Source organism: Ruditapes philippinarum, unplaced genomic scaffold, assembly GCF_026571515.1.
Source record: "Ruditapes philippinarum isolate M1 unplaced genomic scaffold, ASM2657151v2 ctg17011_1_1_1_1, whole genome shotgun sequence".
NCBI classification, from domain to species: Eukaryota; Metazoa; Mollusca; class Bivalvia; order Venerida; family Veneridae; genus Ruditapes; species Ruditapes philippinarum.
Window position 1 is genome coordinate 839 of NW_026855733.1, and position 13,998 is coordinate 14,836.

The window sequence follows — 13,998 nt, forward strand, 5'->3', positions numbered from 1 at the left end:
ATAGCCTCGTTGTTTTTTCATCCTTGTATTCCGACTTTAGTGATACGTACATCTCCATAGACCTCAATACGATCAACCTCATCTATTGCAATTCGATGCTTGTACTCGACGACAGGCTCGCCATTGACCATAACCTTTAAAACGCAAGACAAAATGTTAAATTTCTAAAAAGAACAAATAAAAGTGTTTGAAGAACAATTTTACTATGTTTTTCTATTATCGCACTGGTTCAAAACTTAAAAGATGCTTGCAAAACAGCTATTGTGTGGAAAAAAAGGATAAACTCCATTCAGTTTGTATTTTAATGATTTAATTCTGTGCGAGACTGGATACACTGACTAAAATACTATATGAAAATGTCATGTTAGTCTGATAAATATCCTTCACGAAAAATAACTAGTTCGTCAGATAGTTAACGTGATAATCATATGGTTAACTATTGGCAGAAATATCCCACCATAAATGAAATATATTGTTTGTGTTATCAATACATGAAAATGCTTTCATTAATGTGTTAATTTTAAATCCGCTGACAAATTAGTAGCCCCACCCTTTATCATTTTTATTCTTGTATAAACCATTAAGCATCGATGGGAGAATTCTTTCTATTCATGGTGTGAATTAAGGATATTTCAGAAAAAGGTTCGCGTACAAAAATTAGTTATCAAGTTTTCAATCTTACCTACAAAATTACATAAAACACATTTACAAAAAGAACCCCCTCTCCCAAAAAAATAAATAAAATAAAATAAATAGATTGTCAGTAAATGAAGTAAGTACCTTGTAACAGAAATTGTCCACCAGTATAACCATTTCAAAAAACTTGTCTTGTATGAAAGGATATGGTCCATTCAAATAATTCTCCTCCACACCCAACTGCAAGTTCCTGTTGAAGATTTTCTAACTATCACACCTGTGTCCTCACCATTAAAGCGTACGTCAAAGCGGAATGCAGTATAATTTTCAGTTCTTACATCCACAGTAAAACTATTGAAAGGACGATACATTCATTATGGTATTTAATAACATATGACGGTTTATGTATTCTAAGATAATTTTTATCACAATACTGCAGTTAAAAACTTTTGTCAAATCTTATAATTAAAGCATTGATTAGATTTTATATATAATCACTATCCATAATACTAAATTTTGTTTTACCTTTGTGCACCTTTAAATGGAATACCACTGATAGAAAATACTTTGCCTGGATAAAGGCAACCAAGTTTGTATTCAAATGGTGTCTTCTGTAATGCGAAATTGATATGCTAATAGTCATACAAAAACGAAATTTAAAATGTCATATTAAATCTTTTTTTTAATGTGGACGGATGCTAAACATTAAATATATGCATAAAACTTATAAAAGATATGAACAAGGTAGTAATATTACTTTTTTTCGATAATAGCTAGTTTAGATATAGATATTAGCTAGTTTAAATATAGATAATAGCTAGTTTAGATATAGATAATTGCTTGTTTAGATATAGATAAAATCTAGTTAAGATATAGATAATAGCTAGTTTAGATATAGATAATAATTTAGATATTTACTTACCGGACTATATATCGTTTTGCTGTAGCTAAACTACAAAAGAAAATGAGAAAAATACAACGGAATCAGGAATTTTGACATGGTGGATGGTTTCTCTTAATTTGATCAAATTCAACAAAAAAAACATTACACTCAGTTTAACTTCACTAAACATGATTATGCAGTTAATATTTATAAAAGCATTTTTGATTTTCACTTTCTTGAAGAAATCCACAGTGATTTCGTTCCATCTAAATACGTTTATTTATAAACTGAATTCTTAGCGAATAATAAGCACAGCTACTTATTTCTTGTGACAACTTTAGCTTAGAGGAACTCTTATTTAGTATATCTAACATGTAAAGTAAAACATCGATTTATCGATAAATGAATAACTCAATATTTTGCACACATGTCTAACCAATAAAGATTCTACTAAAAAATATTACTCCTTTTTAATGCACTATGCAATGCAAGGTTATCCAGTCTGACAAGATAGGCTACCGAAAGAGAACAGTTCATTTTATCAAAATGTTATCTAAAAATAAGAAATTTGGTCCCTGTGGGCAATTGAATATACGAGTTAAACCACTCACCGGAGCCTGGATGGTTGCCATTTTCGTTGTTCGCCCCTGTGCTTTTTAAATGACTAAAATGGTTAATCTGTATTTCACAAGCTTGACACTACAAATGAATATTTAAGTAACTTACATTACTACTAAAACATAGTGGTCATGTTTATCTCTTTTTCTTGAACTTTAAACCCTACTTGGGTTATCTTTCTTACTAGTTCACAACACTTATGCAAAATCTACCTGGTCTCCAGCAGTGCAAATTTACCAAAAAGGAAGAAAAACTAAATGATTAATATTAATGAAAACAACACATAATTTTTCTTTTTGAATTAACGATATAAAAAAATTATGAACAATCGATAATGATTTTGAATTTACCTCTTCTTATTTTTTTTTAATTTTTGTCTAAATTTTATTTTAATAATACCCTGCAAAGGCTACGTTTCATAAAATTTACATCTTGTATAAGTATTTAAATGAATGTACATGTACGTGTACAGATAGATAGGTAGGTAGGTAGGTAGATGCGTTTCTACCCATTTTTGTTTTTGATTTCTATGCAGTCTTCATCGGGATATTCTTGCATAGAAATCAAAAACAAAGATAGGTAATATAGAGGAGAGTCAGGTGGGTAGAAACACCTTCCGATTTTCTTTAAAAATAATGGATTGAATTTTATATAACTGTTTAAAAAACTTACCCTGCGATTGACCTATTTTCACAGTCACATCTGGTGTTATGCTTCACGTTTGGAGCAGCGGAAATTCACACATATACATGTACTTTTTACCGATGCTAATGTTTGAGATACATATGGTGTTCCATCCCGTATTAAACAAATTTAAACAATGTCCAGCGTTTGTGAATTGTTAAGGGGCGGAAACTCTATTATCGAGATACCAAAATTTTCAAATTACCCTACGACCAGTCATCCTGTAAAGGGAGATCACTGCGTGGGGAAATTGCGGATTTTTTAAATTTTTCGCCTCTCGTACAAAAACTGCGGTGACCAGACAACAGTATCCTTTGTGAATATATATAAATATGTGCCAAGCACTAAACATATAAATTAGCCAGGAAAGAAGTTAAGTTTCAGTAGAAGATAATACAATATTACTTTATTGGAGAGGCCGTCAGACCCATTTTTTTGCGTATCAAATTGAAGTAAATAAATCACATTTATTGCCTTAAACATTAGAAATAGTCTACAATTAGACCTCTCCACAGTGTTGAGGATGAATGCTGGTTGCATACATTTTGAAAATTGGAGTTACTGAATCTCATTTACACCCTAAAATAAAAAGTACCAGTCTACAAATGTTCTTAAGCGAATGATCCGCTGCAAAATACGACTTTACTTAACGAAAAAAATAACATTGAGGTGGACAAGTCGGTATAAAAGAAAACTCGGATAATATCATTTACATGCACATTTAACACTACGAACAGTGGTTCGTTCAGTATATAAATATAATGCTTTAAACTGTATAAATAGATTAATGTGTTGTGAATAGCGTTTTCGGAAAATAAAAGCAGTAAACATTTATAATAGCTACAATATTGTAAAAGTTGAAACTAGTCCTCTACAACAGTATTGTTTTTAGGATGGAATATTTGGCCAACATTTTTTTTAAATAATTATCTTTTTTTACTCATTTTGTTTGGATTCACAGTTCAGCTCAGATATTTTAGATATGATCATTCCTCACTTCAAATTAGGTAATATCGCGTATGGAGCTAACTGTTGCGCGCCAGTAAATATTGCGTAGAATTAGCTTTCTGTCGCGCGACAAGAGGTCGCACTTTTTTCGTCTCTTTTTTTAAAAGAGAAATCTGTCTATACACAGAAAATGATACTCTGTGCTTGAATAATAAATAAGAAGTTTAAGTGAAAGCATGATAATAAAATCAATTAAACTAAATAATAACAATAATAATAATAATAATAATAGTAATTTTAATCAATTCATACAGTTTAAAGGATTATATTGTAACAAAAGTCTGAAATATAACTTCTTTTTTACTGTATCTAAAAAATTTTTTGAAAGTCGTAAACTGAAGATGGTTGTTAAAATTAAAGTTGATTATAAATTGAAACACTTTCCAGTTCATAATGGTCTAGTGCACTAGGAGTGAACTTCAAAGTTCAGAAAAATGATACAATAGGTCAGAGTTATGGGCCCCGAATACGAGTTATCTGCCCCGGACCCACTGTTCGACATTACGTGGATTAGTGCTGAATATTATCAATAAATGTCCAAAGCATTATGATAAACCAGTACAACCAACACTGTCAATATATAAGTAATATTCCTAGCAGATTAAGCGTATCCCTCTTGTCATTTGTGACAAATGCTGTCTCCTGACTTGGTCACCTAACATCGAGTAAATATAACAAAATATATTTATACTTTATTATACAAAATATACAAAGACTAAATGACTTACTACATCATGAAAATGATCCTGAAAACTATTCATACGGAATATCGTATAAAACTTGTAGGATAAAATAACAGGTTTTGGCAGTAAGTCTAGCAATTTCAGACTTGTTTAGAGTATAAACTAAATGTTTGCTTATAATTTAGAGATAAATGTTTTACGCAATGATAACATTACACAGATATAAATGTATTATGTAATACAAAACGCGTATGTGTGTAAAACGGACAATTCTTGAAAAAAGAACAAAATAAAAACAAAAAGTCTCTGAGACATATATAAGTGACTCACAGATAATTAATCATATACTACTTGCGATATAAACTCAACACATGTTCCTCAAATATAATGTCTTATTCTTTTAATTAGTATATTACTTAAATTGTATAAGTGTTACAAGGAAATATAATATTCATATTCAGGAATTAACTATGTAATGAAACTGGCACTTAACTACCACTTATAACCTAATTATCACCCTTACTTCGAATAATTACAACACGATTCGCAGAATATATCCTTAAAATAAATGGCAAACTAATTGGAATTCCCCCTTTGATAGTATAAATATTCGAACAAGTGTTGTAGATTTTAAAATCACAAGATACTTCCAGATGAATATCATAATAAGGTAATATATGCGTTTAATCTTGAATATTCATGACATAATTATGCATAATAAATATTCATGATTTAAGAATGATCACAAAATTTTCATAATTCAAAAGAACGATTTGTATAGGTTATATACAGAGTTTTAAGAAATTAATTTTTGAGGAACGAATTCTTTATACAAAATATAACGATTTTATTGGCAGACAAACATTGGCGAACAGTAAAGATTATATAAAACCACTTCCGGTCTAAAATCAAAAGACATGCATGTGTCAAGGTATTTCGTTGCCGTCAATATTTTCATTCATTGAAACATGTGAGTGGAAAAGTAGTTAGGAGAAATAACACAAGGAATTCATTTAATTCAAGATTAATCGGCCAAGTCGTTATAATCACGGAATGATAAGTAATAAAATTTTCTACAGAGGAAAAAGAATCGTGGAAATACGCTCAAAATTTAACAATAAGTTACATTTAAATAGTTAAGTGCTAGCAGGGAAAATATATAGATAATATCAATTATAGGTATAAAAGTGTTGTTTGTTTTGTAAATGGTAAAAGTTGAAAATTTCAATTGTTTTGTGCTCTTCTTTTTTCAGATCTTGAAAACAAGCAAAGCGGATATACTCTCAAACCAGAGAAAAAAATGAAGCTGTTTGGAATTATCAAATTTATATCTATGTTAGCAATGTTCCTGATGCTGATGTTTTCAGAAGGAAATGCTCGTTACTGCAGTTATAATAACAAAAGAGGCAAATGCCATGACGTCATTAGGGTTGGATCAAGCAAATTCGAAAAAGGTTTATGTGAAGCTCGCGGAGGGAAATGTGTCCCTGGCAGACGCCAAAAACGGTGTTTCTGCAAAATGAAAATTTATTTGTGATTCTTCAGAGTATGAAGCTCGCGGAGGGAAATGTGTCCCTGGCAGACGCCAAAAAAGGTGTTTCTGCAAAATGACAATTCATTTGTGATTCTTCAAAGTGTAGAACAGAATTAATGCATTTATTCTGTTTGTTTGATAACCTTTGAACTTGCATTATGTTTGATTCTACATTGTATTATGATATTTAAACTTGCATTATATGATTGATTCCATTTTGCATTATTTCATTCAATTTAAATGGTCTTTCATTGAGTGATAATTTATGCTAAATAAAGCTCGATATCTGATGTTTAGTTGATTATGTTTGATCATCTCAAATTGTATATTAAACAATTTAAACAATGTCCAGCGATTGTGAATTGTTAAGGGGCGATAACTCTATTATCGAGATCAACGAAATTTTCAAATTACGCTACGGCCAGTAATCCTGTAAGGGGAGATCACTGCGTGGGGAATTGCGATTTTTTTTCCTTTTTTCGCCTCTCGTACAAAAACTGCGGTGACCATACAACAGTATCTTTTGTGCATATATAAATATGTACCAAGTACTATACATATAATTTGTCCAGGAAAGAAGTTAAGTTTCAGTAGAAGATAATGCAATATTACTTTATTGGAGAGAGGTCGTCAGACCCATTTTTGCGTATTAAATTGAAGTAAATGAATCACATTTATAGCCTTAAACATTAGAACTAGTCTACAATAATTGCTATTCGCATGCTCCGCTTTGAATAACTTTCCGTAAACGAGGAATTTACGAAACATCGAAGTGGAAAAATGATAAAAGGAAAACTCGGAAAATATCATTTACATGTACGTTACATTTAACACTTCGAAAAGTGGTTCATTTGGACTACAGTTGAGTTCACACTAAAGGTTGCACAAAGTTACACAAAATGCACTTGGTGTGCAATACATGTGCACTTCTAGTGCACTAGACCAAATAATGCTCTGGGTAGTGTTTCAATTGTTTGTCAAACAGTCACTTTTAATTTTAACAATTATCTTCAGTTTATGACTTTCAAAAAAATAGATACATAAAAAAGAAGTAATATTTCAGGCTTATGTTACAGTATAATCCTTTTAACAGTATAGATTGATTATTATTTAGTTTAATTGATTTTATTATCATGCTTTCATTTGTTATTCAAGCACCGAGTTTTAAATGACATTTTTAGTGTATATATACATATTTCTCTTAGAAAAAACCTCTTGCAAAGAAATGCTGCTGTTTAAAAACGTTTTAATTGCTGTGGTAGATTGAAAATTGTATTCTTGCCATTTGAATTACATATTAGAACCAGACAAGCACTGCGTTTGTCTTGCTCACAACGAGGTTATGGTGCTCACAACGAGGATTAAAGCAAAAAAGAGTATATCTTCGTTTCTACGAAGACTTTCAGATAATAATTTACGCTGAAGACTTGTGGGCATCTGTTTTAGGTTAGAATGCACATGACGTCACCAGAATCGACGTTTTCAATGTTAAATTAGGTCCAAAGAGAAGTTGTCTCCAGTTTTTCAGCTACCCCGAGTGACTGGGTCGCACGGTTTTTCAATCAAATTGTCCACCAACAGGCAATATCTTTACATGTGCATACTCGGAAAACACATCGCTAGCTAACTGCATTTCGATATTTTTACATAAATGTCTGTAATCTTCAAAAATTATGAAAAACTCACCTTGTTTATCGTGTCACTCGTCATAGATGGGTGCTCACAACGTGGAACGGAAGTTGCTCACAACATTATTACCGATGGACATTTTTCACTCGTTGTGAGTTAAACGGGCATGGTTTACCTAATTTGATGTGAGAAATGATCATATCTAAAAATAACTGAGCTGTACCAATGACATAGACTGTGAATGCAACAAAAATGAGTTTAAAGGATTACAAGAAAAGCATTGATGCAAAGCATCAAAGGGCGACGCCAAAAGAATTTGATCCAGGTTTGCACCTAAATACTTAACAAAAGATGTGTACTTTATAGCAGTACCAAATTTCACGTGACCTGGAGGCTTGGCCCAGTTTATGTTGAATCTTAAACCAAAAAGAATAGACTCTGTCTTCCCAAGATGCAAAGACAATTTATAGTCAATAAACCAATCTTAAGATTTACTTTACCAGATACAAGGATACCTGAGTCATCATCATATAATGACAGGCACAAGTATCACACCTGGGAAGAAAAAATATGACCATATTAATAAAAAATCTGTGTTCATCTTAAAAGTGTCAAAAACCAAAAAAAAAAAATGTAAATAATGACCCCCTTTAAAAATATACTATTAACTTGAAGTATATTTTTAAAGGGGGTCATCATTTTACATTTTTTTTTGGTTTGTGACACTTTTAAGATGAACACAGGTTTTTTTATCAATCTGGTAATATTTTTTCTTCCCAAGTCTGATACTAATGTGCCTGTGCATATAATAAAAGCTTATTGCTTAGGGTTGCAGACATGTCATTGACATATATTAGACATAAAAGAGGACCTAAAATGAACATCAGGGGGACACCATAGGTATTCAGAGAGAAGGAGTACCAGCAAAATTCACCAGCTGCTATCAGAGACAAGACTTGAACCATGCAAGAATGTCATTACATATGGCAGATGCTTGAAGTTCCATGAAGAAGAAGAAAAAAGAACTTCTTCATGTGCAGTATAGTGTGATCAACTGTACCAAAAGCTTTTTGTAGATTTAAAAGTATCACGCAATACTGCCTTTGTCCATTTCAAATTAAATGCAATCTATTAAATGAATCAAACATGTGTCAGTTGAAAAACCACTTCTAAACCCTAACTGAAACTGCCTGACCATGACTCGAACCCATGACTTTCAGAAGACCAACTGAGCTATCCGGCCGGCTACACATTTTCTCTTTAATAATGAAACAGTTCTAAACCTAAACCTTTTCCCCCACTATATTGATTCATGTACTTGAATTTCTGATGTTTACAAAGCATAGTAAATTAAACTAATGGTTATTTGCAGTAACAGGATGAGAAAAACTTTCAGCTTGACCAGAACTCAAACCTGTGACCCACAGAATAATGTACTGCGGCTGTAGCGATTGACCTATCTGGCCGCTTACACATTTTCTCCCCTAAATAGTGAACAGTTCTAAACCATGACAGATATTTAGATTTTTAAATTAACAGATAATTAATTCTTAATTAATAAATAAGAAAAAAAACCTTACATACTCATAGTCTTAATTAAAATAACAATTTATATTTATATAATTATTATTGTATAATTATTTTTACTAAAAAGGGCTAAGACAGTTATTGGTTGTGCCATTATTTATAACAGGTCAATTTGAAAGTGAATATAACTGTGCTAATACATGTACAATATCTATGATAAGAAATTTTATGAAGGTTTGTATTTTACATCAAGGGCACCGGGCGAAAACATGAAAATGCAACAAACAAACCACTTTGTGGTAGATTGTATTTTCATGTTTTCATCTTGCGCCCGGTTACTTTTTGTACTTTGTTGATTTCATGTGGCACAAATCACCCACTATAAAATTTAGTGTACAAATTTATTCAAGGGCAAGTAACAATCTACTCTATGAAAAGTCTGTTGTCGGGGTTGACTCAGGAGACCTGGAAGTTGAGACCGGTGTCCCTCCATTACAAATAGATAAGGCAGAAGCTGTCCTTTTCAAACTATGCACATGTTAGAAAAAAATTAGAATAACTATTCAGAACATGATTTTTTGAGGCAAGTATCTTCCCCATTGCCTCTAGTTTTTATTTCTTTGATTACTCCCCACCCCCTCCCCCGGTCTCCTGTCCCCTTCCCCTTTGTGGGCCTATTTTTATTTTCTTTGAATTCCTAATCAGTTACAAATTAATTATCATTTAATGATTAACCTGTCCGTGCTCTGTCTTTGCCCTGTCCTGTTTTTGTTTTGGGTCCCCCTGGGCTCCTTGCCATTGGTTCTTGTTGCTGGGTCATGTGGGGGTTGCGTTCATTGAACGCCGCCTTTCCTTGTTGATCTTGTTTATCATATTTTATCAATTATATTGCTTGATCCAAGTTTCAGGACATTTTCAATCAATACATGTATTATCATTTATAACTTTAAATGAAAGTCTCATCCCTTTAATAATAATGACATAACTGCAACTCTTTAAATTCAGAAATATTATAAGTCTCATCATACCAATATACTAAGATATAAATGTATGCACATAACATTAATAATTCCAAGGTTCTATTAAATAAATATGAAATATTGGGTATATAAAGCCAGTAAAAGTATATATATATCAATATTCACTCATCAGGGCCTCTATGCTTTTGATGACCTTACAACTGGTAAATTTTATAAACAAAAAATTGTAAGTAATACCTAAGATAGACAGAAAAGAACAAATAATTTAGTAAACATGAGTTACTTCCCTTGAAATAAAGAAAACATGAAACCCAAAAGAACACCCTAAACATCAAAATTAAGAAATGTTGCAGGCTCATTTTAATTATGCCATGCAAATTAATGGTAAAGTATTCATAAAAAAGTAGATGGCCATGTGACAGCAGTAATTGCAGAAAATCGGATAGCTGTCAACATCCGGATACTGGTACACTTTGTAAAAACAACCATTCTGTTCAACAGATAAACGTTATATGGATAAAATCAATAGGATAATCGTTTACAACAGTCCATTACCTATCCTTATACTCATTTGCAGGTGAACTTTCTTCTTGTAGGAAAGTTTTGAAAATATATAAATGAATGAGCATCAATGTAGACCACAACGATATTCGAAATTCGGCTTTTAGTATTGTCAATAAAACAAAGGGACAAGCTGTTAATCAGAGCCTGCAATTTCGTGAAAATAATATCACAATGCACATGCTTTTTATATAAAGTTATTAAATACAAATATAACAACATATTTGTTTACTTGATTTTTACGAATCAAAAAAATATAATTAACACAACATGAAATTAACTGCTAATAATAACAGCTCCTTCCATAGGCCAAAATAAAAAGCATTCCACGCTCATTCTCAATAAAACACAGCATTTGATGTTCCACTGGGTAGCTCTTATACGAAGGTTTTTCTTGAGGTCAAAATGTCGTTAGAAAGGCGGCTGCCACTTTGTCTAATAGGGACACTCTCAGTTTTACATTTCTATCTGTTATTTTTCTTTTACAAGTACCATTAATGCCCTAAAATGTAACATACGTTACTGTCGCCACCTAGAATTTTCAACTTTGAAATTGTGTTTCAGAAAAATAAGTTCCAGAATAAACGAAACATGTGCAAATAGTCATTGCTGTGTGTATATGCACTTTGATTATTGGTAAAAATTATATTTGACTGTTAAAATCTCATTGATATAATGGATGATCAAATGTCGCCAAATGCATATAAATAAATAGTGACAAACCTAAAACAATAAGAAGTGAAACCCAAATTACATAATTGAATCGATGCATGCTTAATAATACAGCATATATATAATTATAAGCAAAAATAAGCTTGCTACCTCTCATATATCATTCTATTTTCGGAAATTTTTCATTTTTTATTCAAATCTTTTCAACAGCACTTTAAAAAGAAACATACGTTACCATTATTTAAAGAGCCAATCCATTCAAAGAAGAATCCAAACAAGAAAGAAAATTAACATGTGTGTAACTCTGATATATTAACCACAAATTACGGCGGGTTATACACTCTTGCGTCATTTTTCAACCCACTTTTAATGTAAAAATGAAGCATACGTTACAGAAACATACGTTATCAACTTTTTAAAGTAAGTTTATCAAAAGGTAAATTGAAGTCAGAAAGCACGTATAACATCAACATTAAGTTCTATTTGACATTAGTAAGTAAATTTTGTTAACTTTGGTCGTGTTTTTACTTGTTTAAGTAACCACATTGAAACAAACGTTACTTTTATCAAACAGACTTTATATTGTTTACACATGCATATATCAAAACATAAAAGCGCATTTTTATGACAATAGAATGATGTGCATTTGATTCCTAAATAAAAAAGTTGATTTTACATGTAAGTTTAAATTCCGTGATAAAGTTCATAAATAAGCGAGTGTGAAACATACGTTACTCCAACTTACAATTCAACAATTTTTGAAAATTAAAGATAAAGTTGGGATTAGCATGCCTGTTAGTAACGGTTACCTTGTATTAGATGTAAGAAGACACAAAATTGTTTTTACAAAGGAAAGATATGTTAATAATATGTTGATGTACCAGCAGAAATGTTAAAAATATATTACAAGATATTGATGATCTCAGCAACAACTATTTCGTTTCTGCAAAGAGCTTACTGGCCGTATTTCATTCTATATATAATAATGTTAAAATAATATCCATAAATATAAATCATTTTACAAAAAATAAAATTGTTTTCTCAACCTTTACTTGCATTTGAATAAAATGAAACATACGTGACATCCTATATGGGGATAAATATCGAAATGTTTAGTACTAAATTTTCCAAATATTAAGAAAGTGGAAAGTTGAATATTTTGAGAAAAAAAAATGCTAATACAAAATTTGTGTATGCATTCGACCTCTCATATATTATATATGATATATATCCTTTGAATGAAGACATAAAATAATCATTTTAAAAATTGACTATTTTTGCTTTCTAGGAATATTTAACTTTGAAAAAATTTACTGAAAATTAGCAAGGTACCCAACTTCTTTGAATTTTCCTGGGTTAGAAAGTCCCTCTAGATAGAGAATTTACAGATTTTGATATATTTTACAGACATTTGTTATTAATATGCAGCCAATTTGTTACATTATTAGACCTGAAATCTACGTTACCGAAGAAATACAGTGTCATTACCGAAATAAATGCCATCCTGTTATATCATAGTTTCTTGTTCAAAATATTTCTGGCAAACTTGCGAAATACCCTAAACTTTTACTTCAGCGATAAAAAATGACACAATGACAACATCGAATTTTTAATATTTTTCAACCTCAAATGCTTTATTTTATTGAGAATGGGCGTCCATAAAAGACGACGCCGCTCACCGGCGTCGCCGATAATCCGAACGAGCCACTGTTCGTTGTGTTAAATGTAAATGATATTTTACGATTTTTTTATTTTTACCGACTTGTCCACCTCGATGTTATCTTTTCCGGTTAAAATAAAATCACTGTTGACGTTCTATATTTAGACATGTCACGTAATCATTATACACGTGACGTAACCACTAAAATGTGACGCGTTGAAATAAGACGCAATTTAGCTTAATAATCAGGTATAGGCAGCATTCATTTGTTAATGTCGTGTTAGAATCGACATAATATATCCAAATCAGTGATTTTATCGCTTGATAAAACTACTGTCTTGATAAAAAACTGTTTGTCGTTTGAATGCGCATCATAATTTATATCACTCGGGTTACGCCCTCGTGATATAATTCCTCGCATATGAACTCCAAACAGTGATTTTATTTGGCGATAAAATCACAGTTTTGAATAAACTATTCATTAAATATATTGAAGAATAAGAATGCTAAGGCACGTCAAATTCGCCAAGTATTGGTCAAAATCAATTGTTCGTGGTAAAATAGAGTAGACAATGTAAGTGGATGATTTTTAGCAAAAGGTATTTTCGGGACCTGACTATTTTGCATCTAGTTAGATTTCTATATCAATAACAACTAAAACTGATGTTCAAAACGAAGAACATAATACGCTGTCTTTCAAGAAAGATAAATTAAACAAACAACATATTAAAATATGTCAGTACGTATGTTAGATTGTTCAGGAAAGTACACATGAAGTTGCAATTACATGAAAATGCATTCAGTATAATCATTATGCATGATGTGTGCGAATTGGCATGGCATTTAAAAATTATTTTACCAATTCGTCTAAATCCCGTTTGTACCATACTGCTTTTTTCCGTGTTTCAATATAGTCTCTTCAG

At 31.3% G+C, this 13,998-nt stretch overlaps 1 long non-coding RNA gene across 1 annotated transcript; it reads left to right on the forward strand.

Annotated features, from left to right (window-relative positions):
- The first annotated feature begins 4,832 nt into the window (after positions 1 to 4,832).
- Positions 4,833 to 6,336, forward strand: LOC132744258 (uncharacterized). The gene is made up of 2 exons (XR_009627675.1): positions 4,833 to 5,182; positions 5,766 to 6,336. It is a non-coding gene; the product is annotated as an uncharacterized LOC132744258 (long non-coding RNA).
- The last annotated feature ends 7,662 nt before the right edge of the window (positions 6,337 to 13,998 follow it).